Source organism: Salvelinus alpinus, chromosome 27, assembly GCF_045679555.1.
Source record: "Salvelinus alpinus chromosome 27, SLU_Salpinus.1, whole genome shotgun sequence".
Lineage (NCBI taxonomy): Eukaryota > Metazoa > Chordata > Actinopteri > Salmoniformes > Salmonidae > Salvelinus > Salvelinus alpinus.
In genome coordinates this window covers 38,936,705-38,960,605 of record NC_092112.1, presented here as the reverse complement: position 1 = coordinate 38,960,605, position 23,901 = coordinate 38,936,705, and the positions used below count along the sequence as shown (strand labels likewise).

Here is a 23,901-nt window from a genome sequence, read left to right as displayed (position 1 = left end):
GTTTGTTACATCCTGCATGCAGCTAAGCATGCAACAGTAAAACAAGGTACGACATAGGTACGACCCAAAAATAAATAATTGATTGTTGGCAAGTGGAGGTAAGCATGATCGGCTTTATGCAAAGCAGCTTATAGGATATAGTGGCGATTGAGCATGTTTCATAGATAAATGAATTAACAAAATACAATGAAGATGTTCTGCTTTGGAAAGCCATCAAGGTAATCCTCCCCATGGGAATATGGGTGAGTGTCACAGGCATCATTTCTCATAGGAGGCACAAGGGCATGTGCACCCTCAGATTTAAATTAATTACTCAACTTCATTCTTAAGCCCACATTTTTTCATCATTATTTATAAAAAGATCTGTCAGCTGTATTTTGCAGAGGGGGAACACTGACTAGACCGTGTAAAGATTAAAGATTCCCCCTCCCCCCATTCTCCCGAGTAAGTGGTTCCTTCCAAGGTGCACCACAGAGCAAAGATATGCTAGGCAGGACGATAGATACTCTAATGCATGCAGACAGTATCGTCAGTGGAGGAGGAGAGAGAGTGTCGAGTGACACACAGTGTTTGATTTGATTTTAGCTGCCGGTGATGGGCAGGACTCACAGGAAGTATGTTTATTAATGAATTTGATCAAGCTATATAGCCTATTGATTCCATCTTGATGAAAGAATAAAACACACATGTCTTGTTGTTTCTCTTTAGTACTAGCCACCATGCAATTTTATGAAGTTGGCTTTAGTGAGCCAGCTAAATACTGTAGGTTCTCAATCTGTCACACCCTGATCTGTTTCACCTGTCTTTGTTATTGTCTCCACCCCCCTCCAGGTGTCGCCCATCTTCCCCATTATCCCCTGTGTATTTATACCTGTGTTCTTTGTTGATCTGTTGCCAGTTCATTTTGTTTCGTCAAGCCTACCAGCGTTTTTCTCTCTGCTCCAGTCTCTCGATTGTTCCTGTTTCTTAGTTTTCCCGGTGTTGACCATTCTGCCTGCCGTCCTGTACCTTTGCCCCACCTTTCTGGATTACGGACCTCTGCCTGCCCTTGACCTGTCTTTTGCCTGCCCCTGTTCAATTAATAAACTGTTGTTACTTTGATGTTGTCTGCATCTGGGTCTTACCTGAAACGTGATACAATCTCCCAACCTCATAACTAGCTACCAAGGCATTTCAGGCAGTCACTCAAGTTGTCTCACTTTCTTAGCTGACTTCAGGAAAGACTAAAAGTGCTTTCATTCTTGGGTTATGATACCTTATACCTGTGTGGCAGTTGTATTAAACTCCTAAGGCATAAAAGTGAATTAATTAAAATTACAATTGAACAGGTATTCTTAGATAACCTATAACTTTTTTTGATTTTTTTACATAGAATTAGGCATTATGGTTTTAGATTGCAGGAAAAAATCAGTCTCAGGTGTTTGGAAAATTCTAAGACCACCCCTGCTTCCATCCTCACACACTTTGTCGTCCCTCTAAAAGAGTTGGTGCATGATGCCCATGGCGAATGTAACGGAAGAGAAGCGAGGTCACTGCTTGGACGATTGTGTGCGTCACAGCTACTGCACAATACTACAGTCGTAATACTATGAAAATCATGTGGCACCATCTGGAGCCGGAAGTCTCTCCCCCGCTGTATGAACACAGCACTGGGTTCTGAGTAATGCAAACATCAGCATATGCATTTGGCCTTTATGTCATCCCTTACATAAATCTCTTTTATGGCTCTCTATTACACAGTCACAACCATATAGATAGATACAGCATAGAGATATATACAGTATTTACTGTAGCAACTATGATAACATTTTCTGACCTAGTGCTATGAGAACATGACTGGATTTATGAAATGAATGTGCCATTATCCACTAAAAACCCCACAACTAGGTTTGCTATAAAGCTGAGGGATGGTGTTGGATAAATGTACAGCATGTATGTACATGAACATTGAACAACAGTTAATATTGCAGATTGCGCCTTTAATGTTCACCGATGGATATTTTACATTTCACATTCACATGTCACCTTCATGCCACCGTGCCAATCAAATGGAATCTTCTTTATCCCTCACCCATCTATCCCAGGTGGTGCCAAAGCTTAGCACACATTAAAGCATGCAACTTAAGCTGTAGAGGGCCACGAACGCTAGCTAAAATCCTCCCCTTGCTGTACACTGTTACACATTGTTATCTGCTTTGTACACAGTGTATATGATTCCCTTTAGTCTGAGAATAGAGCACGTCTGTGGATAGCCTTGGCGAGCAATTAGTATGTTTCTAATTAGTAACACATCGTGCCAAAGAAAAGGTTGGAACTTTTAGTAAGTTCTCTCTCTTTAATGGCAGTGCAGCCACCAAGAAAATAGTTCCATCTCTCTCATCCAACACACATTTTAACAACAATTTGAGTCACACATACCGTACCAGTCAAAAGTTTGGACACACATACTCATTCAAAGGTTTTTCTTCATTTTTACTATTATTCTACGTAGTAGAAAACATAAACACAATGAAATAAAACATATGGAATCCTGCAGTAACTAAAAAAGCATTAAAAAAATCGAAATATATTTGCCTTGATGACAGCTTTGCACACTCTTGGCATTCTCTCAAACTGCTTCACATTGAATGGTTTTTCAACAGTCTTGAAGGAGTTCCCGCATATGCTGAGCTGCATATGCTGGCTGCTTTTCCTTCTCTCTGCGTTCGAACTCATTCCAAACCAAACCATCAATTGGGTTGAGGTCGGGTGACCGTGGAGACCAGTTCATCTGATGCAGCACTCCATCACTCTCCTTGTTGGTCAAATAGCCCTTACACAACCTGAAGGTGTATTGGGTCATTGTCTAGTTGAAAAACAAATGATAGTCCCACTAAATGCAAACCAGATGGGATGGCGTATCGCTGCAGAATGCTGTGGTAGCCATGCTGGTGAAGTGTGCCTTGAATTCTAAATAAATCACAGACAGTGTCCCCAGCAAAGCACCCCCACACCATCACACCTCCTCCTCCATGCTTCAAGGTGGGAACCACACATGCGGAGATCATCCGTTCACCTACTCTGCGTCACACAAAGACACAGCGGTAGGAACCAAAAAATCTCTCATCAGACCAAAGGACATATTTCCACCGGTCTAATATCCATTGCTTGAGTTTCTTGGTCCAAGCAAGTCTCTTCTTCTTATTGGTGTCCTTTAGTAGCGGTTTCTTTGCAGCAATTCAAACATAGGCCTGATTCACGCAGTCCCCTCTGAACAGTTGATGTTGATATGTGTATGTTACTTGAACTCTGTGAAGCATTTATTTGGGCTTTAATTTCTGAGGTGCAATTAACTCTAAGGAACTTATTCTCTGCAGCAGAGATAACTCTGGGTCTTCCTTTCCTGTGGCGGTCCTCATGAGAGCCAGTTACATTATAGCGCTTGATGGTTTTTGCGACTGCACTTGAAAAAAATGTAAAAAGTTCTTGAAATGTTCCGTATTGACTGATCTTCATGTCTTAAAGTAATGATGGACTGTAGTTTCTCTTTGCTTATTTGAGCTGTTCTTGCCATAATACGGACTTGGTCTTTTACTAAATAGGGCTATCTTCTGTATACCACCCCTAGTTAGTCACAACACAACTGAATTGTCTCAAACACATTAAGAAGGAAAGAAATTTCACAAAGTAACTTTTATCAAGGAATGCCTGTTAATTGAAACGCATTCCAGGTGACTACCTCATGAAGCTGGTTGAGAGAATGCGAAGATTCTGCAAAGCTATCATTAAGGCAAAGGGTGGCTACTTTGAAGAATATAAAATATAAAATATATTTTGATTTGTTTAACACTTTTTTGGTTACTAGATGATTTGATATGTGTTATTTCATAGTTGTGATGACCTCACTATTATTCTCCAATTTATAAAATAGTAAAAACAAAGAAAAAGCCTGGAATGTGTAGGTGTGTCCAAACTTTTGACTTGTACTGTATCTGCTATGCTAAATGAGACTTTAAAATTATCCTTGCAACCTCAACAAACCACAACAAGACTAGAATGTGTAAATCACATTCACTCAAATTTGCATGTGTTATATTGCCTGACACCAGCACCACGGAGACCAATGTACTGTACAGCATCATCAGTGAAAACTACGCCTCAGTGAAAACGCTCTAATTCCTGAGCTCAGAGGGTGTCTATCCAAGCTTCAGAGCTATTTCCATATGCACTGGCAGATGGCTGGACACTTTCAGCAGCCCAGCGATATTCACACCTAGGCTCACACACAGCACATACTTGGCTAGCTTGCCATTGTCATGTTGTCCGTGGGCGAGTGACTGTAGGCCAGTGGCGGGTGACCAGCCAGGGTGAATCAGCGGGGTCGTGAGTGACACATACCAATGAAAGGCTCTGTAAAGCAGCCTGGGGGTGGAGGTTGTTGGCAATATTCTGCACAGCAGAGTAGAGGCCATGCCATGCTTTACTGTTTCTGGCTCTGAGCTGAGCCTGTATAATAGAGACGGGTGGGCATGGGGGACTTGCTCTGACTACACATAGATCACACACTGTACACAGTGCACCAAACTGCCATTAATTATGAACAAATCCATTTGGAAAGAAGAGAAAGAAAGATCAATCCGTGTGAAAAGGAGAGCACATTAAAGGGGAATGGAAACACTTGGCTTTAGAACACCAGCTAACTGTATAACTGTAAATTGCCATATTGGCGTTGTTGCGTCACTGGCAGGAGAGTTTGGGAATTCCTGAATTTACTGAGACCATGACCTCTGCGTGCATTAGTGAGCATACTTTGTTGGTCTCACACCATATATGAAAACATGATACATATTTTGAAAGCTGAAAAACAGCCCTTTCAAATGATATGACAAACAATAGCACCACATCAATCAAATGGTAATCAGTCAAGAAAAAACTTATATTTTACACAAAAATGTAAAAAAAATCCACCAAAGAGCTGCCATTTACACAAATTCTTAATGAAGATAGAGAAAAAACAGAGCATATGTGACTAGTTCCGTGCATCACTACTTCACAGGAGAGCCATTTGAACGTAAACTTATAATTTTTTTAATGAAAATTAGTTTTTGTGCAGAAATGCCTTCTGGAACATGTGACCTTTCATGTGCCTAAATAACTAACTTTAATGCCATCTGTAAATATGAATAAAATTGTTAAATGAGCCTAGTTGGTTTAGCCACAAAGAAAGTCATGATTGTCTGAGATAATGGGTGAGCTGGACATCCAGAGAGATGAGTTTAGATTGGTCTGCCATGAAGCACATCTATTTGAGCTGGTCAGTATGTGTAGTAGGTAATCCTTTCTAACGAGGCTTTAAAAAAAACGATATCATGTAGTAGAACTGCATAAGTGTTGCTCTCCACTTTCTGGACTGAGTTTTGAAATCAGTGGAATTAGAGTATGATAGCTAATGAGATGGCGAAAACACCTTCCTCCGGATTACATCTTCAAACTAAGGGCAACCATGGCATCTGTGACAGCGGTAGAAGCGTCCATTCATGTATACGGGTAAGGTAGTCTAGCTAGCTACGTTTTCAGACATTACACAAACTTCTTATGGCTGCAATCCCGCTACCGGGACCGATATGACAACAGCCAGTGAAAGTGCAGGGTGCCAAATTCAAACAATAGAAATCTCATAATTAAAATTCCTCAAACATACATATGTCTTATATCACTTTAAAGGTAATCTTGTTGTTAATCCCACCAAAGTGTCCGATTTCAAATATGCTTTTCAGCGAAAGCACTACAAACGATTATGTTAGGTCAACACCAAACCACAATAAGCACAGCCATTTTTCCAGCGAAAGATAGCAGTCAGAAAAAGCAGAAATAGAGATAAAATTAATCACTAACCTTTGATGATCTTCATCAGATGACACTCATAGGACTTCATGTTACACAATACATGCATGTTTTGTTTGATAAAGTTCATATTTATAACAAAAAATCTGAGTTTACATTGGCGCGTTACATTCACTAGTTCCAAAAACATCAAGTGATTTTGCATAGCCACATCGTTTCAACAGAAATACTCATCATAAATGTAGATGATAATACAAGTTATACACATGGAATTTTAGATATACCTCTCCTTAATGCAAACGCTGTGTCAGATTTCAAAAATACTTTACGGAAAAAGCAACTCATGCAATAATCTGAGACGGAGCTCAGAACAATAGCCAAATTAGCCGCCATGTTGGGGTCAACAGAAACCAGAAAATACATGATAAATGTTTCCTTACCTTTGATGAACTTCATCAGAATGCAGTCCTAGGAATCCCAGGTCCACAATAAATGCTTGATTTGTTCAATAATGTCTGTTATTTATGTCCAATTAGCTACTTTGGTTAGCGCGTTTGGTAAAGAATTCCAAAGTCACAAAGCGCGTCCACTATAACGTGACGAAATGTCCAAAAGTTCCATAACAGTCAGTAGAAACATGTCAAACTATGTACTGAATCAATCTTTAGAATGTTGTTAACATACATCTTAAATAACGTTCCAACCGGAGAATTACATTGATTTCAGTTGAGCGATGGAATGGAGATGCTTCTACACCTGCATTGCTTGCTGTTTGGGGTTTTAGGCTGGGTTTCTGTACAGCACTTCGAGATATTAGCTGATGTACGAAGGGCTATATAAAATAAACTTGATTGATTGATTGATTGAGATGCCTATCGCGTGAACGCGCGTGGTCAAAGCATGGTCAGCTCGTGGCAGTGGTGACTAATTCCTGTCTCCTTCGGCCCCCCTTCACATTAGAGTCATCAGACAAAGTTCTATTGACTGTTGACATCTAGTGGAAGCCGTGGGAAGTGAAAACCCATCAATATTTGGCTGTAATTTCAATGAGAGCTTGGTTGAAAATCTAGCACCCTCAGAAAAAATCCAAACAGGAAGTGGAACTTCTCAGGTTTTTGCCTGCCATATGAGTTCTGTTATACTCACAGACATAATTCAAACAGTTTTAGAAACTTCAGAGTGTTTTCTATACAATACTAATAATAATATGCAAATATTAGCAACTATGACTCACTCTGGGCACCTCTGTGCACCTTTCATCCAAGCTACTCAATACTGTCCCTGCAGCCATAAGAAGTTACAATTTTTACAGAAAGTTATTTTCACTTAAAGTTAAAGTGTACTGTTAGCTAGCTATGAAACATTAGCTGGCTGGCTCGCTAGCTAACGTTACATGTATGATCTGTGTAGTAATAATATTTGTATTTCAGAGCCATTTGCTTTGCTAGTTATAGCCTGATGTTAGCTATCTAACATTGAACCTGGTTGGATAGCTACCTGCAGATTCATGCAGGGTCATTAGTTGGGATTATGGTTAATTGTTTAGCTAGCTAGCTACACGTTTTAACAAAATACTTCACTATGCAAGTAACCATTTCAATAGAATGTTAATGATGTCACTGCGACAACTGTTGATAGACGTAGCTGATAAATTCGCTCTGGCTATCTACTCTGGCTATTTCAGAGGACTCTTGTCTGAGTGTGCCAGAGCACAGAATAACTGACAAATTTACGAATGCTTAACACCCGTTGAATATGGCCGGTGTCAGTAAACGTTGGCAAAAAAATGTAATTAAATTGTTGCCAGCAGCACATTTGCAGTCACCAACGCTCTGGAGAACACAAAACCAGCCTAACCAGCTCTGCTAGGGTGAGTAAAATCGTCAGAGTGAGCTGTTCTCTCATTTGTTGTCTGGAAGTAGCAAGCAAGCTAGCCAACGTTAACCAGTTGTCTTGGGTGATTGACTGCTGTTGTTAGGTCAGCTAGCTAACATTATGTGTATGATCTGTGTAGTAATATTATTCGTATCTCAGAGTCATTTGCTTTGATAGTTATATATAACACAAAACCAGCCTAACCAGCTCTGCTAGGGTGAGTAAAATCGTCAGAGTGAGCTGTTCTCTCATTTTTGTCTGGAAGTAGCTAGCAAGCTAGCCAATATTAGCCAGTTAGCTTGGGTGGTTGACTGCTGTTGTTAGGACAAAACGCTCAGATCAACCCTACTCCTCGGTCAGAGCGCCCAGTGTGCGCTCTGAACGCTCCTTAAAGAGATGGGCGGGACTAAAGCTTAAGAGGCCATGAAAGATTCTGAATGGTGTAGACAAAGAAGAGCTCTCCAGTACTGTATGTGTACCAAAACATTCAAAGGCCATTTTCTCAAAAGTGAGGTTACAAGTTTATCAAAAAGTAGAATTACTTTCCCGTTGTTCTTCATCTGTAGTGTATGATATACAATTTTCTATCTCTACTTTTATCCAATGTAAAAAACACAATTTAAAATTGTGCTAAATAAGACCGAATCGAGCCGGTCGGTCACATATTGAGTCTTCCTTATTTAGTAAGGGTTTAAAATCTGAAATCAGAATAGCAATACATTTTTCTTTACTGTGAATGTTAAAGGTCTTTTAGTGAGAACAGTGGTATTTTTCTATAATTATATGGATGTTCCGTGATCAGACACTTTCTTATCTTGATAGTATATTAAACACATACTGTATATAGCTGTCCAATGACACATTCTGATGGAATGGCTTGTCCTGCACTTTGTAAAAACCTAGAGAATGTTGGAAAAAAATTGTGGTTAATTTCTAAACATAGCAATGTGAATGCAAAGAGGACTCGGACCACAAAATAGATGAAGTGAACTGGCAAAGAGTTTGAGTCCTAATTCAAAGGCAGGGGCAGTGTGAATAAAAAAAATGTTGCTTTGTTTTTTACCCCAAAGTTCGCTTTAAAGAGGACTGAGATCGGTTAAAAGAGGACTATATGTGAAAACACCCTTAGTCTTAAATATTACAAGGAAAGACATACAAGTAATATAATATGAATAAAACAAAAACTTTATTGAAACAACAAGGGGAATATATTGTCTCATTCAAACCTGAAAAGAATGTGGAAGTTACATCGCTGTCATGACCAAATATTATATCCAAAATTCATCTCAGGGATATTGTTACCAAAATTGTTATGTAATTACAAAATATGATAAGAATAAGGCATATTATGACACAAATGGGCTTTTACAATTTCATTTTCTTTTGTACTACATTCCACTTGGCCAATATCCTAATACACAAAAAATTAAAAGCATGTAACAGAGGCGAAATTACCAGTGACAGTCTGAGATACTTGGTGAAGACATGGAATCCCTTTACTAGTGCCTATGTGCACAATGAGTCACACTCACTGGAGTGCCACTACCTAAAACAATTTTGGTCCCCTACAATGCATAACTGCTCGCCCATTCAGGTGCTACACAAACAAACCACATCATATTCTTTTCATATCATATTCATATCATAAATCATTTATCATTTATCGCCCTCCAGGTTCCCTTGGAGAGTTCATCAATGAGCTTGACGCCCTGATAAGTTCCTTTCCTGAGGATGGCTCACCTCTCACAGTTCTGGGTGACTTTAATTAACCTCCCCACGTCTACCTTTGACTCATTCCTCTCTGCCTCCTTCTTTCCACTCCTCTCCTCTTTTGACCTCACCCTCTCACCTTCCCCCCCTACTCACAAGGCAGGCAATACGCTTGACCTCATCTTTACTAGATGCTGTTCTTCCACTAATCTCATTGCAACTCCCCTCCAAGTCTCCGACCACTACCTTGTATCCTTTTCCCTCTCGCTCTCATCCAACACTTCCCACACTGCCCCTACTCGGATGGTATCGCGCCGTCCCAACCTTCGCTCTCTCTCCCCCGCTACTCTCTCCTCTTCCATCCTATCATCTCTTCCCTCTGCTCAAACCTTCTCCAACCTATCTCCTGATTCTGCCTCCTCAACCCTCCTCTCCTCCCTTTCTGCATCCTTTGACTCTCTATGTCCCCTATCCTCCAGGCCGGCTCGGTCCTCCCCTCCTGCTCCGTGGCTCGACGACTCATTGCGAGCTCACAGAACAGGGCTCCGGGCAGCCGAGCGGAAATGGAGGAAAACTCGCCTCCCTGCGGACCTGGCATCCTTTCACTCCCTCCTCTCTACATTCTCCTCTTCTGTCTCTGCTGCTAAAGCCAATTTCTACCACTCTAAATTCCAAGCATCTGCCTCTAACCCTAGGAAGCTCTTTGCCACCTTCTCCTCCCTCCTGAATCCTCCTCCCCCTCCTCCCCCCTCCTCCCTCTCTGCTGATGACTTCGTCAACCATTTTGAAAAGAAGGTCGACGACATCCGATCCTCGTTTGCTAAGTCAAACGACACCGCTGGTTCTGCTCACACTGCCCTACCCTGTGCTTTGTCCTCTTTCTCCCCTCTCTCTCCAGATGAAATCTCGCGTCTTGTGACGGCCGGCCGCCCAACAACCTGCCCGCTTGACCCTATCCCCTCCTCTCTTCTCCAGACCATTTCCGGAGACCTTCTCCCTTACCTCACCTCGCTCATCAACTCATCCTTGACCGCTGGCTACGTCCCTTCCGTCTTCAAGAGAGCGAGAGTTGCACCCCTTCTGAAAAAACCTACACTCGATCCCTCCGATGTCAACAACTACAGACCAGTATCCCTTCTTTCTTTTCTCTCCAAAACTCTTGAACGTGCCGTCCTTGGCCAGCTCTCCTGCTATCTCTCTCAGAATGACCTTCTTGATCCAAATCAGTCAGGTTTCAAGACTAGTCATTCAACTGAGACTGCTCTTCTCTGTGTCACGGAGGCGCTCCGCACTGCTAAAGCTAACTCTCTCTCCTCTGCTCTCATCCTTCTAGACCTATCGGCTGCCTTTGATACTGTGAACCATCAGATCCTCCTCTCCACCCTCTCCGAGCTGGGCATCTCCGGCGCGGCCCACGCTTGGATTGCGTCCTACCTGACAGGTCGCTCCTACCAGGTGGCGTGGCGAGAATCTGTCTCCGCACCACGTGCTCTCACCACTGGTGTCCCCCAGGGCTCTGTTCTAGGCCCTCTCCTATTCTCGCTATACACCAAGTCACTTGGCTCTGTCATATCCTCACATGGTCTCTCCTATCATTGCTATGCAGACGACACACAATTAATCTTCTCCTTTCCCCCCTCTGATAACCAGGTAGTGAATCGCATCTCTGCATGTCTGGCAGACATATCAGTGTGGATGACAGATCACCACCTCAAGCTGAACCTCGGCAAGACGGAGCTGCTCTTCCTCCCGGGGAAGGACTGCCCGTTCCATGATCTCGCCATCACGGTTGACAACTCCATTGTGTCCTCCTCCCAGAGTGCTAAGAACCTTGGCGTGATCCTGGACAACACCCTGTCGTTCTCAACTAACATCAAGGCGGTGACCCGTTCCTGTAGGTTCATGCTCTACAACATTCGCAGAGTACGACCCTGCCTCACGCAGGAAGCGGCGCAGGTCCTAATCCAGGCACTTGTCATCTCCCGTCTGGATTACTGCAACTCGCTGTTGGCTGGGCTCCCTGCCTGTGCCATTAAACCCCTACAACTCATCCAGAACGCCGCAGCCCGTCTGGTGTTCAACTTTCCCAAGTTCTCTCACGTCACCCCGCTCCTCCGCTCTCTCCACTGGCTTCCAGTTGAAGCTCGCATCCGCTACAAGACCATGGTGCTTGCCTACGGAGCTGTGAGGGGAACGGCACCTCCGTACCTTCAGGCTCTGATCAGGCCCTACACCCAAACAAGGGCACTGCGTTCATCCACCTCTGGCCTGCTCGCCTCCCTACCTCTGAGGAAGTACAGTTCCCGCTCAGCCCAGTCAAAACTGTTCGCTGCTCTGGCACCCCAATGGTGGAACAAACTCCCTCACGACGCCAGGTCAGCGGAGTCAATCACCACCTTCCGGAGACACCTGAAACCCCACCTCTTTAAGGAATACCTAGGATAGGATAAAGTAATCCTTCTAACCCCCCCCCTTAAAAGAGTTAGATGCACTATTGTAAAGTGGTTGTTCCACTGGATATCATAAGGTGAATGCACCAATTTGTAAGTCGCTCTGGATAAGAGCGTCTGCTAAATGACTTAAATGTAAATGTAAATGTAAATATTCTCCTTTTTAACTTTCCTGTAACAAAGTCAACAATTTCTACAGAAGTCCTCCAGTACATTGAAGTTCATCTAGGCTCAGCTAGGCTGTGAAGGTGTGTCCTGTGAGGGTGTAATTGTCCCTCAGCCCTTTTGAAACTTCAGCAGCATCTTGTCCACTCTCTCCAGCCCCTGCATGCCCTCACAAAGGTCTGAGAGCTGACAGTCCACCACAGTGTCAGAGAGAGAGATAGATAGAGAAAAAATACCCACTAAAATACAGTGCCTTCGGAAAGTATTCAGGCCCCTTGACTTTTTCCTCATTTTGTTACGTTACGGCCTTATTCTAAAATGGATTAAAGTATTTTTCCCCCTCATCAATCTACACACAATACACAATAATAACAAAGCGGAAACAGGTTTTTAGAAATGTTTGCAAATTTATAAATTATAAATACCTTATTTGCATAAGCATTCAGACCCATTGCTATGAGACTTGAAATTGAGCTCAGGTGCATTCTGTTTCCATTGATCATCCTTGAGATGTTTCTACAACTTGATTGGAGTCCACCTATGGTAAATACAATTGATTGGACATGATTTGGAAAGGCACAAACCTGTCTATATAAAGTCCCAAAGTTGACAGTGCATGTCAGAGCAAAAGCCAAGCCATGAGGTTGAAGGAATTATTCGTAGAACTCTGAGACAGGATTGTGTCGAGGCACAGATCTGGGGAAGGGTACCAAAAATGTCTGCAGCATTAAAGTTCCCCAAGAACATAGTGGCCTCCATCATTCTTAAATTGAAGAAGTTTGGACCCACCAAGACTCTTTCTAGAGCTGGAGCCCGGCTAAACTGAGAAATCGGGGTACAAGAGCCCTGGTCAGGGAGGTGACCAAGAACCCGATGGTCACTCGGACAAAGCTCCAGAGTTACTCTGTGGATATGGGAGAACCTTCCAGAAGGACATCCATTTATGCAGCACTCCACCTATCAGGCCTTTATGGTAGAGTGGCCAGATGGAAGCCACTCCTCAGTAAAAGGCACATGACAGCCCAGTTGAAGTTTGCCAAAAGGCATCTAAAGGACACTCAGACCATGAGAAACAAGATGCTGTGGTCTGGTGAAACCAAGATTGAACTCTTTGGCCTGAATGCCAAGCATAACTTCTAGAGGAAGCCTGGCACCATCCATATTGTGAAGCATGGATGGTGGCAGCATCATGCTGTGGGGATGTTTTTCAGCGGCATGGACTGGGAGATTAGTCAGGGATGAGGGAAAGATGAATGGAGAAAAGTACAGCGAGATCCTTGATGAAAACCTGTGCCAGAGCGCTCAGGACTTCAGACAGGGGCGAAGGTTCACCTTCCAACAGGACAATGACTCTAAGCACACAGCCAAGACAATGCAGGAGTGGCTTTCGGACACGTCTCTGAATGTCCTTGAGTAGCCCAGCCAGAGCCTGGACTTGAACCTGATCTAACATTTCCGGAGAGACCTGAAAATAGCTGTGCAGTGACTCTCCCAATCCAACCTGACAGAGCTTGAGAGTATTTGCAGAGAAGAATGGGAGAAACTCCCCAAATGCAGGTGTGCCAAGCTTGTAGCATCGTACCCAAGAAACCTCAAGGCTGTAATCTCTGCCCAAGGTGCTTCAATAAAGTACTGATAAAGTGTCTGAATACTTATGTAAATGTGATATTTCAATTTTTATTACATTTTTTACATTTGCAAACATTTCTAAAAACCTGTTTTTGCTTCGTCATTGGGGGGTATTTTGTGTAGATTGATGAGGGAAAAAAATCTATTTAATACATTTTAGAATAAGGCTGTAACGTAACAACATTTTAAAAAATCAAGGTGTCTGAATACTTTCCGAATGCAGGTATATAGTCCTAATAGTACATAACAATAATACATAATTAACAATTACCTTCCAGTCAAAAAGCTTGGCTTAGCTACTATTTTAGGAATCATACAACATGTCACAGATAACAAACACCTAAAGAGATATCTAGCTACATAGTTATTCTGAGCGTAGCCGGCGGTAGCTACATACGCATCCTAGTAAGTTAGCATAAGACAAGGCAGACAAGGACGCAGCTAAATCAAGTACCGTTAGGCTAACCAGCTAGCTTCCTTGCTGATTGTCTACTCGGCTGACTGTCTACTCAGCCTGTTATCAGAAGTTAATCTTATTAATCAGAAAAAATACTCTAAAATGTAAATATTCTAATTACCAACATAAAAGTGATTGTATCAGTTACTTACCTTAACATTGTTGTCCTGATCTCAATGACAGAGCGAAGTTTGACGAGAGTGGAGGAGAGGGCAACATTCACTTTCAGTCCCCATGCCAAAAGTCACCATTTGCTCATCACTGCCAATGACGCAGTCGTTGCTATAGCAATGCATGATGGCGCTACCCATACCACTAATAAACATTGTTCAAGATCAAAATCTCTCAAAAAAAATAGAGATGTTTCCATGTTCAATGCACATGTTGAGTATTAGTGAATTGAAGACATCTCTTTACTTTCTGAAGTGTTTCTAGGCCCTTTAATTATCCAAAAGATTATTGTATATCATGGTGCTTGTTTCTTCATTCTCAATCCTCCTTTAATCTACCCCAAGTTGGACAGAACCGAGGAGCTGGGATATTGAGATTGCTAAAACATTGAGCCGGGCAAATCAATCTCAAATCTAGTGATTTTCTTAATGGTGAAGAAGTGTGAAATGCTTTGTGACCAGTAACAACAGCCACAACAACAGGACAGCCACAAATGGAGTCCTAATGAATATAAAGACCGATAACCACTGTTTGATAAAGCACAGTACAGACTATCAGTGGAGCTTAATTTCCCCAGGCTCCAGTGGCCTGTCTAGTGAGAGTGGTCAAATGTGTGTAATTTACCTCTGTGTGTTCCTTCCTTCCTCCTTTATTTTGCCAACTGGCTTTGGAACGGGGAGTGAGTCAAGGTTAAAAGCATATACCTCCAGGGAGATCCAGCCAGCCACAGACAGGATACAGTTTAGGGGGTATCTAGTGTAGTTCCAGCAGCACTCAAGGCCCTGGGCTCTGCGCTTTAAGGCAGGATATCTTTGGCTTTGTAAACATCCCCATCTCTGTCTCAGTGAATTCACAGCCATAAAACAGCTGTGGCCGGTATGGGAGAAACCTGACAAACACATTACCCGGGTGCTACCACATACGTGCAGCCGTGGTAGCATCTGCAATCAACAATTTGTTATTCAATGCAGATGGCAATTACACCGTTTTAGTGCCGTTACCCAAATAAATCTGTATGTCCTGGGAGACGACAGATGAAACCAGAGGGAATCGTCAACCTTGGGAGAAAAAAAAACCTACGCAGCCAAATCTATGGTAGTGGTACATACAATTAATGCCATGGACTGGGCCATGGTTGCGTATGGAGGACACGTCTCACTCTGAGTGAAGAGCAATCAGACTCACACAGACTCTCAGTCGAAGGAATAAAATAAAGATGAGGCTGTGTCTTTGTCTGACCCTTTCCCACTCCTAGCCTGGACTAATGGGATTGTGTTAGCCATGGGACAGGTGTCTGTCTAGTCTCTAATGAGTGACACAGCACAAAGGGAAACTTTTCACCAACATTGCTCTGCTCGTCTGCTGCCATTCTTAGTGCCTTGCGGCTTTCAGAGGTGGATCAGTGTCAGTTTGAAATGGAATCTCTGCTAGGAGGTAGCATTGGCAGGTAGCAACATCACATTGGGATATTTACTATATTTCTACACACATCTAGGGTAGTTACAGTAAAGTTAAATTACTTAATTGGCGCCACTGTCTGCTGCTAGAAGGTAGCATTGACTGTTGGCAACATCTCACTGGGAGGTTAGGTGTGTTTCTACGTAAATCCAGGGTATTTAGTCAAAGTTCTGTTAAATTAGTTAAAGAAATTAGCCCGATTCCCCACTGCACTGCTGTTCACCTCTGAAGCCAACATAGGCAGGCTAGACTGTTATATAATGTTCATCTTGACTAATCCAGGAGTGAACATGTTATTTCAAAACAAATTTCTTGTTCAAACATGAGTGAGGTAGAGTAATTTATGGTATAACAAAGAGCACTGACCTTTCTGCCTCCTTGACGGCAGTAAACAAGGTATGTCTCGTTCTCCTCGTCCAGAAAATTCTTGGCAATTGCTCTCCCTTGCATGTGATATACATGTATCATACTTCATCGGGTTACGCTCTCACCTAAAAGAAAAACACAAACAAACACGAGCGTGAAATATTCATAAACTTCAGAAAAGGGACCAAAAAGAGGAACCATACACAGAGGATGCCTCTGCTGGCTGTTCACTTAGGGAAGGGAACTCTGTATTCTAGGTGGTTTTTTGGATAAAGATCTCAGGTTGGTCTGTCAATCTGGCAATTAACCAGTGCATGGAGCCTAAAGGAAATCCAATATATTTCCATTATGGTGTTTACATGGAGCAGCAAAGCCCAGGGACTCCCTCCCCTGCAATTCATTACGGCGATACGCAATCCTTCCCTTGGGGCCGAGCCAATACTATTACACTGCACCCGCCATATCTAATTTCGTCTGCTGATATCACAATCTGTGAAACTCAAGGAGAGCTCGTGGTCTTTCAGTCACTCTCCTCCCTAACAGGTAAGTTCCCATTACAACAACTCTATGTGTTCACAATTTATACCCCCACATTGTATAGGATATTGTTCCCTCAATCCACATTTAGTCACACTCCATGTAATGACACCACCAGTCACTTTCATTAAGATGTCTTGTTTTAAGATGATTTACAGCTACATTGTCACTTGACCGCTTCTATCTATCTCAGCGTCATTTACAGTGCAGCATGTTTTTCACAGGAATATGAAGATAATAGAAAAATATCTACAGGAATATTTTTATTAGGAGTGTAGATTGACCCAGACATGCATTGTTGGTTCTGCACAGGCAGGACTCTAAATTGAAATGTTTAATTGGTAGCACTTTAAAAATTTAGAAAATAAGATTTCTTAAATTGATTGAGATTCAGCCTATATTGGGCCTAAATGAATTCTAGCTACTTTAGAAGCACTGGAAACTAATATGTAACACTATAAATACATTAATTTATTATAAAAGCTAAAATGTTGATACAAATACCTGTCACTGAAATTACAAAGTAATTTGTGGAATATTAGGTTTCTACCTTGTGTAAAAGCACTATTTTCCTATTGAGATGCATTACATTGAAAATTGTGCACTTGTCACACCCTGACCATAGAGAGCCTTTGTTTCTCTATGGTATAGTAGGTCAGGGCGTGACTGGGGGGTATTCTAGTTTATTATTTCTATGTGGGGTTCTAGTTTATTATTTATATGTTGGTGATTTGTATGATTCCCAATTAGAGGCAGCTGGTAATCGTTGTCTCTAATTGAGGATTATATTTAAGTAGTTATTGTTCCCACCTGTGTTTGTGGGATATTATTTTGTGTTTTGTGCATGTGCACCACGTAGTCACGTTTCGTTGTTAGTTTATTGATTTATTGTTTTGTTTTTGCTATGTTTCACTTTATAATAAATATGTGGAACTCAACATCTGCTGCGCCTTGGTCCGTCTCTCCTCACGTAAGTGACAGCACTGTCTCTTTAAAAACATCAGGTTTGTGATGACAACATGCAAGAGTTCTCATTCATGCATTGCAAGAGTTTTGTCATTCATTCATTCACCACCTTTTATTGCCCAAAAATGTTTGGATATAATAAAGTTACCAGGTTTTTAGCTCTAGCCAAAAAGCTAACTTGATTGAGCAAAGTGTGAACAAATGGTTGAATGGATATGTCGAGATTTTGTCATGAAAAGGGTATCCACAAGTTCATCTGACTCTGAGCAAGTAGGGCCTCATTGCCAAAATCCCGAAGTATCCCTTTAACGACGTAGACAGACGCTCAAGTCGTTTTATTATAGCACAAAGTGGTTTTAAGTACTTTAGTAAAAAAAATGTAAGTACTATTTAAGTCATTGTTTTAGATATCTGTACTTTTACTCCAATACTGTACATTCCTAAAGAAAATAATGTACTTTTTACTCCATACATTTTCCCTGACACCCAAAAGTACTGGTTACATTTTGAATGCTTAGCAGGACAGGAAAATTGTCAAATTCACGCACTTATAAAGAAAACATTCCCAACTGCCTTTGATCTGGCAGACTCATGAAACACAAATGCTTTGTTTTTAAATGGTTGTCTAAGTGTTGGAGTGTGCTGCTGGCTATTCGTAAATTAAAAAACAAGAAAAAATGGTTTGCTTAATATAAGGAATTTGAAATGATTTATCTTTTACTTTTGATCCTTACGTATATTGTAAACCAAATACTTTAAAACTTTTACTCAAGTACTGTTGCATTTTACTTTTCAAATGTATCTTTACTTTTATTCAATTATGACTGTTGGGTACTTTTCCCACCACTTTTTCCACCACAGCCCACGACATTGTTTATGGTCCCGGCGATCCGCTAGGAGGATAAAAATGTTGCTCTGGTAATATGGGTCAGATCTTTTAATCTGGTCGAGCGAGAAGCAAGCCATTTTCACTGAAGTAACGGTGCAACCATGCCTCAAACTAATCTGCACTCTATTGTTTCTCAAGGGCACTCCGAAACAACGGTACAGCGAAGTCTTATGGCGCCGGAGGGGACGGCAGCCGTTTTATGGGCTCGTAACCAACTGTGCTATTTTGTTTGTTTTTTCACATTGTTTGTAACTCATTTTGTACATAATGTTGCTGCTACCGTCTGTTATGACCGAGAAGAGTTTCTGGACATCAGAACAACGATTACTCACCTCGAACTGGACAAATGTTATTCATGAGTCCAACGTGAAGGATATACTGCTTCCCGGAGACCAGGCCCAAATCCCCGTCATTTGAGTTAAGAAAAGATGGAAATATAGGGTGCGGCGGTCTGGGTGCCTTGTGAGAATTTGTCGGCAAGTGAGTAAACCACCATACCCTCTGTATTATTGGCCAATGTGCAATCATTGGAAAACAAACTGGACGCTCTACGATTAAGACTATCTTACCAACGGGACATTTAAAAACTGTAATATCTTACGTTTCACCGAGACATGGCTGAACGATGACACGGATAATATAGAACTTGCTGGCTTCTCTGTGTTTTGGCAGAACAGAGCAGCTACGTCTGGTAAGACGAGGGGCGGGGGCTGTGTGTCAATTTGTAAATAACTGCTGGTGCGCGATGTCTAATATTAAAGAGGTCTCGAGGTATTGCTTTCCTGAGGTAGAATATTTCATGATAAGCAGTATACCACACTATCTACCAAGAGAGTTCACACCTATATCATTCGTAGCTGTCAATTTACCAACAAAAACCAATGCTGGCACTAAGACCGCACTCAATGAGCTGTATAATGCCATAACTTGTTATGGATAGGGGGCAGCATTTTCATGTTTGGATGAAAAGCATGCCCAGAGTAAACTGCCTATGCATATTATTAGTAGATTTGTATAGAAAACACTCTGAAGTTTCTAAAACTGTTTGAATGATGTCTGTGGGTATAACAGAACTCATATGGCAGGCGAAAACCGGAGAAAAATCCAACCAGGAAGTGGGAAATCTGAGGTTTGTAGGTTTTCAACTCTTGGCCTATCGAATACACAGTGCCTATGGGGTAATTTTGCACTTCCTAAGGCTTCCACTAGATGTCAACAGTCTTTAGAACCTTGTTTGATGCTTCTACTGTGAAGTGGGTCTGAATGAGAGGGGAATGAGTCAGGGCTCTGGCAGAATGCCAGGAGCTCGTGACGCTCGTTCACCTGAGAGCGAGCTCTGTTCCATTGCTTTTCTGAAGACAAAGGAATTCTACGGTTGGAACATTATTGAAGATTTATGTTAAAAACTTCCTAAAGATTGATTCTATACTTCGTTTGACATGTTTCTACGGACTGTAATATGACTTTTCGTCTGAACTTTTGCCTGGACCTGCCCGCGCGTCGTGAGTTTAGATTGTGTACTGAACGTGCGAACCAAAAGGAGTAATTTGGACATAAATGATGGACTTTATGGAACAAATCAAACATTTATTGTGGACTGGGATTCCTGGGAGTGCATTCTGATGAAGATCATCAAAGGTAAGTGAGTATTTATAATGCTATTTCTGACTTATGTTGACTCCAACATGGCGGATATCTCTTTGGGTTGATTTGTCGTCTGAGCGCCGTACTCAGATTATTGCATGGTTTGCTTTTTCTGTGGAGTTTTTTAGAAATCTGACACTGTGGTTGCATTAAGGAGAAGTATATCTTTAAATCTGTGAATAACACTTGTATCTTTTATCAATGTTTATTATGAGTATTTCTGTGATTTGATGTGGCTCTGTGCAAATTCACGGGATGTTTTGGAGGCAAAGCCAAATGTAAACTGAGGTTTTTGGATATAAATATGAACTTGATCGAACAAAACATACATTTATTGTGTATAATGTTGTCCCGGGAGTGTCATTTGATGAAGAATATCAAAGGTTAGTGATTCATTTTATCAATATTTCTGCTTTTTGTGACTCCTCTCTTTGGTTGGAAAATCGCTGTATGCTTTCTGTGACTACTTGCTGATGATAAATGTTTCCTTACCTTTGATGAATTCATCAGAATGCAGTCCTAGGTATCCCAGGTCCACAATAAATGCTTGATTTGTTCGTTAATGTCCGTTATTTATGTCAAATTAGCTACTTTCGAATTGTTTACCAAACACCCTAACCAAAGTCTCAAAGCGCGACCACTATAACGTGACGAAATGTCCAAACGTTCCGTTACAGTCAGTAGAAACATGTCAAACGATGTACTGAATCAATCTTTAGAATGTTGTTAACATACATCTTGAATAACGTTCCAAACGGAGAATTACATCGACTTCAATTGAGAGATGGAACGGAGCTGCCTCTCACGTGAACGCGCGTGTTGAATCACCTCATGGCAGTGATTACTAATTTCTGTCTCCTTCGACCCCCCTTCACATTAGAGTCATCAGACTTAGTTCTATTGACTGACATCTAGTGGAAGCCGTAGGAAGTGAAAACCCATCCATATCTCTCTGTATTTTCAATGAGAGCTTGGTTGAAAATATGGCACCCCCAGAAAAAATCCAAACAGGAAGTGGAACTTCTCAGGTTTTTGCCTGCCATATGAGTTCTGTTAATCTCAGACATATTTCAAACAGTTTTAGAAACTTAAGTGTTTTCTATCCAATACTAATAATACTATGCATATATTAGTAACTGGGACTGAGGAGCAGGCCGTTTACTCTGGGCACCTTTCATCCACGCTACTCAATACTGCCCCTGCAGCCATAAGAAGTTAAACAGGTCAACATTCACAAAGCCACAGGGCCAGATGGGTTACCAGAGCGTGTACTCAAAGCATCCACGGACCAACTGGCAAGTGTCTTCGCTGACATTTTCAACCTCTCCCTGACCGAGTCTGCAATACCTACATGTTTCAAACAGACCACCACAATAGTCCTTGTGCCCAAGAAAGTGAAGGTAAGCTGCCTAAATGATTACCGCACCATAGCACTCACGTCGGTAGCCATGAAGCGCTTTGAAAGGCTGGTCATGGTTCACATCAACACCAGCATGCCAAAAACCCCAGACCCACTCCAATTCGCATACCGCTCCAACAGATCCACAGATGACACAATCTCAATCTCCACACTGCCCTTTCCCACCTGGTCAAAAGGAACACCCATTGTGAGAATTCTGTTCACTGACTACAGCTCAGCATTCAACACCATAGTGACCACAACGTTCATCACTAAGCAAAAAACCCTTGGACTAAACACCTCCCTCTGCAACTGGATCCTGGACTTCCTGACGGGCCGCCCCCAGGTGGTAAGGGAAGGCAAAAACACATCTGCCACGCATGCGTGCTTAGTCCCCTCCTGTACTCCCACAACTGCTTGGCTAAGCACGACTCCAACACCATCATTAAGTTTGCTGACGACACAACAGTGTCACCAACAACGATGAGACAGCCTATAGGGAGGAGGTCAGAGACCTGGCAGTGTGGTGCTAGGACAACAACCTCTCTCTCAATGTGAGCAAAACAAAGGAGCGGATCGTGGATTATTGGAAAAGGAGGGCCGAACAGTCCCCGATTAACATTGACGGGACTGAAGTGGAGTGGGTTGAGAGTTTCAAGTTCCTTGGTGTCCACATTACCAACAAACTATCATGGTCCAAACACACCAATACAGTTGTGAAGAGGGCACGACAACACCTTTCCCCCTCAGGAGACTGAAAAGATTTGGCATGGGTCCCCAGATCCTCAAAGTTCTACAGCTGCACCATCGAGAGCATCCTGCCCTGTTGCATTGCTGCCTGGTATGGCAACTGCTCGGCATCTGACCGTAAGGCACTACAGAGGGTAATGCGTATGGCCCAGTACATCATTGGGGCCAAGCTTCCTAACATCCAGGACCTATATACTAGGCAGTGTCACAGGAAGGCCCAAAAAATTGTCAAAGACTTAAGTCACCAGAATCATAGACTGTTCTCTCTGCTACCGCACGGCAAACGGTACCGGAGCACCAAATATAGGACCAAAAGGCTCCTTAACAGCTTCTACTCCCAAGCCATAAGACCACTGAACTAAACAATTTACACTGACCACCCCCTTTTGTTTTTACACTGCTGCTACTTGCTGTTTATTATCTAGTCGATTTAAAAATTACCTCGACTAATCTGTACCACCGCACATTGACTCGGTACTGGTTCCTCATGTATATAGCCTTGTTATTGTTATGTTGGTTTGATTGAGTTAATTTAGTAAATATTTTATTAACTCTATTTATTGACCTGCAATGTTGGTTAAGGGCTTGTAAGTAACCATTTCACGGTAAGGTCTACAGTCGTGGCCAAAAGTTTTGAGAATGACACTGTCACGCCCTGGCCTTAGTTATCTTTGTTTTCTTTATTATTTTAGTTAGGTCAGGGTGTGACATGGGGGATGTTTGTGTGTTTTTGTCTAGTCTAGGGTGTTTGTATTGTCTAGGGGGTTTTGTAGTTCATGGGGTTGTGTTCAGTGTAGGTGTTTATGTAAGTCTATGGTTGCCTGGATTGGTTCTCAATTAGAGACAGCTGTCTATCGTTGTCTCTGATTGAGAGACATATTTAGGCAGCCATAGGCATTAGGTAGGTTGTGGGTAATTGTCTATGTCTTGACGTTAGTTGCTTGTGTCTGCACTTTCGTTTGATAGCTTCACGGTTGTTTTGTCTAGTTTGTATTAGTGTTCGTGTTCGTTTCTTCTTCTATTAAAAAGAAGGTATTTATTTCACGCTGCGTCTTGGTCCTCTCTTTCACCCGAAGACGATCGTGACAGACACAAATATTAATTTGCCTCAGTTTGTATGATGACAATTTGCATATACTCCAGAATGTTGTGAAGAGTGATCAGATGATTTGCAATTAATTGCAAAGTCCCTCTTTGCCATGCAAATTAACTGAATCCCCCCAAAATATTTCCACTGTATTCCAGCCCTGCCACAAAAGGACCAGCTGACATCATGTCAGTGATTCTCTCATTAACACAGGTGTGAGTGTTGATGAGGACAAGGCTGGAGATCACTCTGTCATGCTGATTGAGTTTGAATACCAGACTGGAAGCTTCAAAAGGAGGGTGGTGCTTGGAATCATTGTTCTTCCTCTGTTAACCATGGTTACCTGCAAGGAAACACGTGCCGTCATCATTGCTTTGCACAAAAAGGGCTTCACAGGAAAGTATATTGCTGCCAATAAGATTGCACCTAAATCAACCATTTATCGGATCATCAAGAACTTCAAGAAGAGTGGTTCAATTGTCGTGAAGAAGGCTTCAGGGCGCCCAAGAAAGTCCAGCAAGCGCC

The 23,901-nt window shown here is 42.1% G+C and overlaps 1 protein-coding gene across 2 annotated transcripts in view; it reads right to left on the bottom strand.

The window, feature by feature from the left end:
• Window positions 1–23,901, bottom strand: part of LOC139556528 (leucine-rich repeat and fibronectin type-III domain-containing protein 2-like) — a 246,877-nt gene that overhangs the window by 91,169 nt on the left and 131,807 nt on the right. For both annotated transcript variants that reach the window (XM_071370585.1, XM_071370586.1), the window contains exon 2: window positions 16,105–16,229. The gene's annotated coding sequence lies outside the window, so the exon portion shown is untranslated. The remainder of the gene's footprint in view (window positions 1–16,104; window positions 16,230–23,901) is intronic.